Source organism: Ailuropoda melanoleuca, chromosome 17, assembly GCF_002007445.2.
Source record: "Ailuropoda melanoleuca isolate Jingjing chromosome 17, ASM200744v2, whole genome shotgun sequence".
Taxonomy (NCBI): domain Eukaryota; kingdom Metazoa; phylum Chordata; class Mammalia; order Carnivora; family Ursidae; genus Ailuropoda; species Ailuropoda melanoleuca.
This window is the reverse complement of record NC_048234.1, coordinates 36,400,656-36,408,420: the sequence shown is the minus strand read 5'-3', so window position 1 is coordinate 36,408,420 and position 7,765 is coordinate 36,400,656.

The following is a 7,765-nucleotide window of genomic DNA, read 5'->3' as shown; positions in this document are numbered from 1 at the left end:
AGGGCACTATGGAAGTATGGAGGAAGGGTTTTTAACTTTTAGGGTTAAAGGAAAGCTTCCCCAAGAAGATGCCCCTTGTGTCCTAATGGACAGATTGGCTTTTAGAAGGTACAGGAATGGGAGGAATAGCATTTTATCTTATTTTTTATTATTTATTCATTACTACTTTTTAAAAAGATTTTATTTATTTATTTGAGAGAGAGAGAGAGTGTGTGTGTGTGTGTGAGAGAGAGAGAGAGAGAGAGAGAGAGAGCATGAGCAGAGGAAGGAGCAGAGGGAAAGGGAGAAGCAGACTTCTTGCCACAGGGAGCTCGATGCGGGGTTCGATGCCAGGACTCCAGAATCATGACTGAGCTGAAGGCAGACGCTTAACCAACTGAGCCACCCAGGTGCCCCAGGAATTGCATTTTAGATCAGGAAACTTCTTTGCAAAGGCTAAAAAGTGGGAGACAACATCATATGTTCAGGGAACTGCATGCCAGTACATTGGGGACCCCAAATAAGTGTTTGTTGAATGAATTACTGCTAGGTATAGGGGATGGCTGGGAATGAGGATAGGAAGAGAGCTCATATCAGAAAGGGGCCACACTTAACAGTCCAAAGGCTATGGAAAGCCTGCTGTATTTTTTTCTGTCCAATTTATATGGCAATTGGACTAGTCTACTTCTTCTGCTCCAGATCCTTTAGACATAGACAGGTGGTGTACAAAATATCAGAAAAGAGTTAAAAACCCATCATTAAGTAGAATTAACTGTTTACAAATATTTATAGGTGAATAATGGATGTATATCTGAACTACATATATATATATATATATATGCAGGATATACATCTGAACCTCATATATATATATGTGTAGGATATATATCTCTATATACATATCTGTAACTATACATGACATCAATTTTAATCACTGCATGGCATCCGAGGAAAAATAATTTTTTGGTCTAGTGTAAGAGGGTATTTTTAAAAATAATCATTTTTGAAAGTATAAAATAGTTTTTCACAAGATAATTCCATATACATGTAGGTCATTTTTCAAATTCAAGTTAGTGACATTTGACTTCATATAAATAGTACACTATAAATAACACCACAGTAAGGGCGAGGGAAGGAGGTAGCTGAGTCAAAATACTAGGAAAGCAGCATTCACATTTCTATTTTGCAGTGGACAGTGTAAATGTACAATGAAAAAGTTTAGTTTTGGTGCTTCAATTTATTCAATATTCTTGAACAAGGTATTTTTAAAGTACTAATCAAGAATTATGTTCTACTTACAATCTTAGTATTACTGTGCGAGGATTAACGGTCAGTCTATTAAACTGGCTGAATCAAAAACAATAATACAACTTTCCCCTCCTTTCACTTACCATTCATTTTTAAAAAATAAATGTAATTAAAAAATTTTTTCAAAATGACAATGTATATGGTTTAAAAGTCAAATGATTACAAGGCTCATAATGATAAACAGAATTCCCTGCTCCATCTGTCATCACTCTGATGCCTGCTTCCCAAAAAAAGTTGTTCTGCTACTTAATTCCACATTTCTAAAGATCTTATTTCTACTGCCACATCTTAGTTTTTCAGTTTTAGACACTTTGTGCCATTTACTAATTGCCCAATATGTTGCTATCACATTGTTTATTATTTATCGAATATATTTTAATGCCTGTTATATGTTGCCCACATTGCTCCGTGTTGTGTGAGGAGTGGTTAATTATGCCACATTAACAAACTACCACCAAAACCTCAGTGGCCTACGACAATAAAGGCTGACTTGTTTACGCGGCCTATCTGATGGGCAGGTCAGTTGAGTTCTGTGCCATGGTGTCTTCACTCAGGACTTAGATGGCCAGAGGCAGCCTCTGAACAGTGCTTGTCTTGTGGCAGGGGCAGAGATGTGGCTCCTGAAGCTTCTGGCTGGAAGGGACATATTCACTTGTGCCCCTATTTCACTGGCCACTGCAATTCACGACGGGGCAGGGAAGTATAATTCTCCCCCAGAGAGGTAACATCAAATATTCTTGAACCATCACAGAGTCCACTACAAATCTTTTGTTTCCCCTGGAGGTTATAATCCCCTCTTTCTGGGGTTGCTCACTGTCCTCCATACTTGTCACCATTTCACCTCTATATGTTCCATCAGAGCTTTGAGATTTTGTTCATAAGGTTAGAACACATTAGGTAATCGATCACTTCCGTGTTTTTGTTTTTGTGTTTTCTTGGGGACATCCCTTCTGGAGCCTTTCATCCTCCCATGATGAAGTGGACTGGTTGCTCTCCAGGCTGCAACAACCTGGACATTCTCTTCACCTTCATCTCAGGAATTGTCTGTTTTCTCCTTTTGTCGGAGCTCCAGTTTGATCGGGTCCTATGTGTTTCTGTGTCTTGGTTTACGGCCTGATCTGGGTGAGGTTCCTCCCTCTAGTAGCCACATGAGCATATGTGAGTTACAATTTCTGAGAATTTTTGAGATTTTTTTTTCATTTTGACATCTTTTTCTGTTCCCTGCATTAGCTCTATTTCCTCTATTTCTTCTTTTTTCCTTCCTTCCTTCCTTCCTTCCTTCCTTCCTTCCTTCCTTCCTTCCTTCCTTCCTTCCTTCTTTCCTCCTTCCTCCCACCTCCCTCTCTCTCCTTCTCTCTCTTTTTATCTTCTATTACTTCATTTGAGGGTATTTCCTGTGAGGTTTCTTCAAATACCCAGGACCTGAGTGTGGGAATAAAGCGGGCAGGATAGGTCTTGTGATTCATTATGCACAACTTCATTTAATTCTGCTTTTCTGTGGAGTGAGTCACCCCGTCCTCAGCTCTGCCTGGGGTCCAGAGGAGCTCTGACTCAACCTCCTCAGAAAGTAAACATCCTATCTTCTACTGAGGTAAGGCAGCATGGAATGGGGTAGGGATTTGGGGGAAGGAAGGATCCCACCATTCTTTATACAACTTTCATAATGAATTCTGGTTTTCAGCTCCATTTCACCTTTGCTTTCAGAGTTATGGCAGCTCTCATTTCAGAACCTTCCCACATCAGAGTCTGTGATGTGAATGGGTCCACTCTGGCTGGCTCTACCCCCTCCCAAAGGCTTAGGTATTAATTTTCTCAGTTTTGGTAAGTCACTTATCACTCATCCATCTGCTTTCCACGTTCCTAAGATTTGTTGACCTCCTTCTTCAGCAGGGATCTTTTCCTCTTTGCTTCATGTTATGGGTTTATACTTTTTTTATGGCTTCACTATCATTTCATTTCATTTTATTATTATAATTTTTTTAAGTGGGCACGCTGGGTATGTTGGCCATGGAGCCCAACACAGGGCTTGAACTCACACTGTAAGATCAAGACCTGAGAAGAGATCAAGAGTCAGATGCTCAACTGACTGAGCCACCCAGGCACCCCTCATTTTAATTCTTTTATTTTTAAAAGATTTTATTTTATTTTTCTTTCTTTCTTTTTTTTTAGTTTAATAATATTTTTTTATTATGTTAGTCACCATACAGTACACCCCTAGTTTTTGATGTAAAGTTCTATGTAAAGATTTTATTTTTAAGTAATCTCTATATCCCATGTGGGGCTCAAACTTACAACCCTGAGATCAAGAGTTGCATGTTCTACTGAAGGAGGCAGCCAGGCGCCCCTGGTTCAGTGTCATTTTAATGAGGTATCTGGAGTAAATGGAGAAAAAGCTGTGTTTGATGTACCACATTTAACCAGAAGTCTCCTTAGTCATAGGTCTTAACATGTATAGGTGTAACAAACGTATCTTCTAAGTAGAAAAGTCTAAAATATTGTTATAGGCAATTCCATAAGAATTTTAGTACAATAATAGAATAACTATAACTTTTATTGAGTGCTTATATTGCCAAGCAGTCTTTTAAATGCTTATCTATATTGTATATATTACATATCTTATCCTCACAATAACCCCTTAGATGGGTGTTATGATTCAACCCCCAGCAATCTGACTCCCCAGAGTCCCTATGTGTATAACGTGGTACATCATTTTCTAAGTTACAAGCAACCTCTTCATTTTCAATTTGTCAGGTTTCTAATCAATCCCTATTATTGTTGACTTAAGTTATACCTAAGGTTTTCACGTAGATTTTGAACCTATACAGCCCATTATTTGATATAGCATAGCTAGCATCACATTCGATGTATCTATTTGAGGATATATGTTGGAGGTAGAACAGAGCAGTTTATGACAAATTTTAAAGCATAGTCATTTAAACTGGGAAGCCTGGCATGTGTTTGTTTTATAATAGAGACAGATGGGCATTTCCTCTTAAAGAAAGCAGTTACCATCTGTAATCTGAGAGGTCAAAGAGAAGCAATTACAAATCCCACATTAGTAACACAGAACTTAAAAGCGCCTGTTTAAATGAAACATGATCTCTGCAAGAGTTTAACACACTGAAGCAGTGTTCGCCTTGAACACCCTAATTCAGAGAATTCAACCCCTCATTCTTTGAAGATTTTAGTACCAGGCTCATTGTCACTCTCTCCAAGGCTACTTGCTATTCCAGCATTACTAACAGTCCTTTGGTAACTCTTTGTGAGATGAATACATATATATATGTGTGTGTGTGTGTGTGTGTGTGTGTGTGTGTGTGTGTGTATATGTATATAAAATATATTTCAAACGCACTCAATTCCTTGACCAGTTCTCTTCAAATGATCTTATAACTCCAGCTATCTCAACAACCCACTCTCATGATCATTCCCTACACCTTGACGTTACTGACAACTACAGTCCCACCTCTCATTTTAATTTCAAGCCTCCTACTCTCCAACTCATCTCTTATCTTTTCAGGTTACTCTTTAGAGTACCAAAACTCCACTCTTCTTCAACCTGATCAGAAACACCAATCTATATCTGTCCTACCATTTTGGTACTGTTCCCCACCCCTCCCACGGCCCTACCTCTTACCTCCTCTGAAATTATGGAGTCTCCTTTGCTTTTACCCTCAGCCACTTTGCCCGTCATTCCCCATCCTACTTGCCTGGCCAAATCTCAGTCCTGGTTAATCCCCAACCGCCTCATCAGTGTTTGCACATAAACAACAGAATATGGCTAGCAGAAAATGCACAACCATATTGACTGGTCTGACTGTAAGTTCATGACCACTCACCCAGGCAGGCCCTTACTAGTGCCTGAAAACCCTACTATGCTTCCGAGTCAATCTCTCTCCTACAGTCAGATTGCTTTTTCACCTCTCCTCTCTCCTCCCTCCCCAAGCTCCCCCCATCAGTTATTGACTACATTAGCTAGGGTAAAGCTAAATGGACCCCAAAAGGTTAAAGCTCCAACCTCATAGAGAAATTTAGATTTTGCTCACATAATAATTGATGGTGGGTGTTCCGGGTCAGCGGGCTGCTCTCCATCAGGGCACCCTCTTTCTTGTGGCTTGTAGTCAAGCCCAGGGGCTTGTAGTCATCAGCATAATCCAGCTGGCAGAAAGGAAAAATACATGGAGACACACTGGCCTGGCCATGGCAGACATCATTTCTGCCCCCATTCCACTAGCAATAACTTAATACTTGGTCATACTAACTGGAAGAAAAGCTGAGAAACATAGTCTGTGTGCCCAGGAAGAAGGGGAGAAGAGATTGTGATGGACAATTAGCAGCCTGCCAAAATGATCTTGCTTCTTAGTTCTCTGAGAAAATAGAAGCAACTAGAAAAGAATTTCTATCAAATCCACAAGCCTACTTCCATATGTCCCATATACGTGGGGAGTGGGAGGTAGGGGGATTATATTTCTAGGCTGTCCCCATCACAAAGGAGTAGTTTCCAAGCTTTCAATTAGAACATGGTCATATGATCATACCATCCAATTACAAAATTCTAACACACTTTTTTTGTGCTCTTTAACTCTTCTGATATTAGTGTCGATAAACACTCCTTCCTGTCCCTGCTTTTGTGAAACTCCAATTTACCTTGCTTCTGTGATTTTGTATTACCCTGGTTCTCTCACTTCCTCCTCCCTCTTTCTTTGCTGGTATCTCTCATCTAGATTAGATCCGTTCTTTATTTGTTGGCTTCTCTTATCTAGGTCAGAGTTTCCCAAACTATGATGTGATACGAATCACTAAGGGTTCTTGTTAAATTGAGGGTGTGATTTAGCATGTTTGAGGGTGAGGAGCTGAAATTCTACCTTTCTAACCCCCAGGTGATGGCAATGCTGCTGGGCCATTGGCCACACTTTTGAGTAGCAAAGTTCTAAAGATGTTCTCCAAGATTCTGCCCCCTTTGTTTTCCTCTTCTCTCACAGTGATATCACCACTAGGCTGCTAACTTACCAATCTATTTTCTAGTTCAACCATCTTTCCTATATTTCAAAGTTTGTATTTCCAACTTCTTAGAACCACCTCTTTCTGGCTATCTCAAGAATCTTTCAAATTCTTAGGGTCCAAATCTAAACGGATCTCTCAAAAAGCAGTTTCTACTTCTGTCTCTTCTATAATTACCTACACACACGGAACCTCCACTATCTTTGATTTTTCTCCTCCACCTTCATATACGTTCTCATGGTACCCCCTCTTCCTGTGAAACCAATCAATTGCCAAATTTTGTAGATGCTGCTTCCACATCATCTTCCTGCCCTAGTTTAGACTTGTCATTACCTTTCACCTGGCCTATGGCAGGTCTATCTGGAGGCTTTCCCACCTCTGATTTCTGTATCCATTTGCAGAGAGGCCTTTCTTTCCTCAAACTTTTAAACCACGGAAACTCAAAGTACTGTGTTAAATACAAATTCTCCCTCTTGGCATAGGGCCCCATTCCCCTGCCACTTCTCAACATGCCCTGGAATTTAACCATTAACTTTTTCCTGACCATGACTTTCATTGATTGATCTTCATAAATGTTCTCATGCCACCCCTTCTTGCTGTAAAACCATCCCCATCTCCTTCAAGATCAATTCCAAATGCATTCTCCTCCATGCTGCCTTTCTTTCCTGATCCCCCAGACAGAGGTGAGCAGTTTTTTGATCTTCAGTACCTTTGTGTTTTTCATATGGCACCTAACATGGTTTGTCTTTTATTAGAACCGTTTTATCTTTATTTTAGTCCTTACTCTCTGAAGGTAAGGATAACATCTTTGTCCGTAACCCTGTCGTCGTTACCTATGGGAGCTTACCTGTCTACTATTAGTTAAATCAAAGTGATTTAGGGAGATAACTGTGATCAGTGGTAAGCAGTACAAAATCTGAAGGGAGTTCCGCTGGGCTCCGGCTTTGACATTTATTAGCTGTGAGGCTTTGGGTGAGTTACTTGGCTTGTAAAATGAGAATCGTACTACCTGAAGGAGCACCAAGGGAGATAACGCCGAAGTACTGTGTAACTACAGAGAACCGAGCAACGTCGGTTATTTTCCTTACGGAGAGCTGATGCAGTCTTGCTATCGAAATCTTGATTTGCAGGACTATCCCTACTTCACTAACTGGAGGTCGAACCCGGGACACGAGGTCCCACGGCCCTCTTCCACTCCACGACCCCCAGACTGCTCTCCGCGACGCAGGTGAGGCCGCCGAACTGCGGGCAATGGCCCGGAGCCCTATTCTCTCGGGAGGCCTCCCTCTTTCCACACGCCCAGGGAAAGCCCTTCTCTTCCCGGTCACCCCGAGGACCGGCGCCGCCGCCTACGCGAGCCGTTTGGACCCTGCCCGGCCCCCGTAGCTCCCCTTCTCCAGCAGGTGGTTCTGGTCCTCTCCCCCAACTCGGGGCGCTCACGTCACCTGCAAACCTCTACCCACGCGCCAGCGCCGCA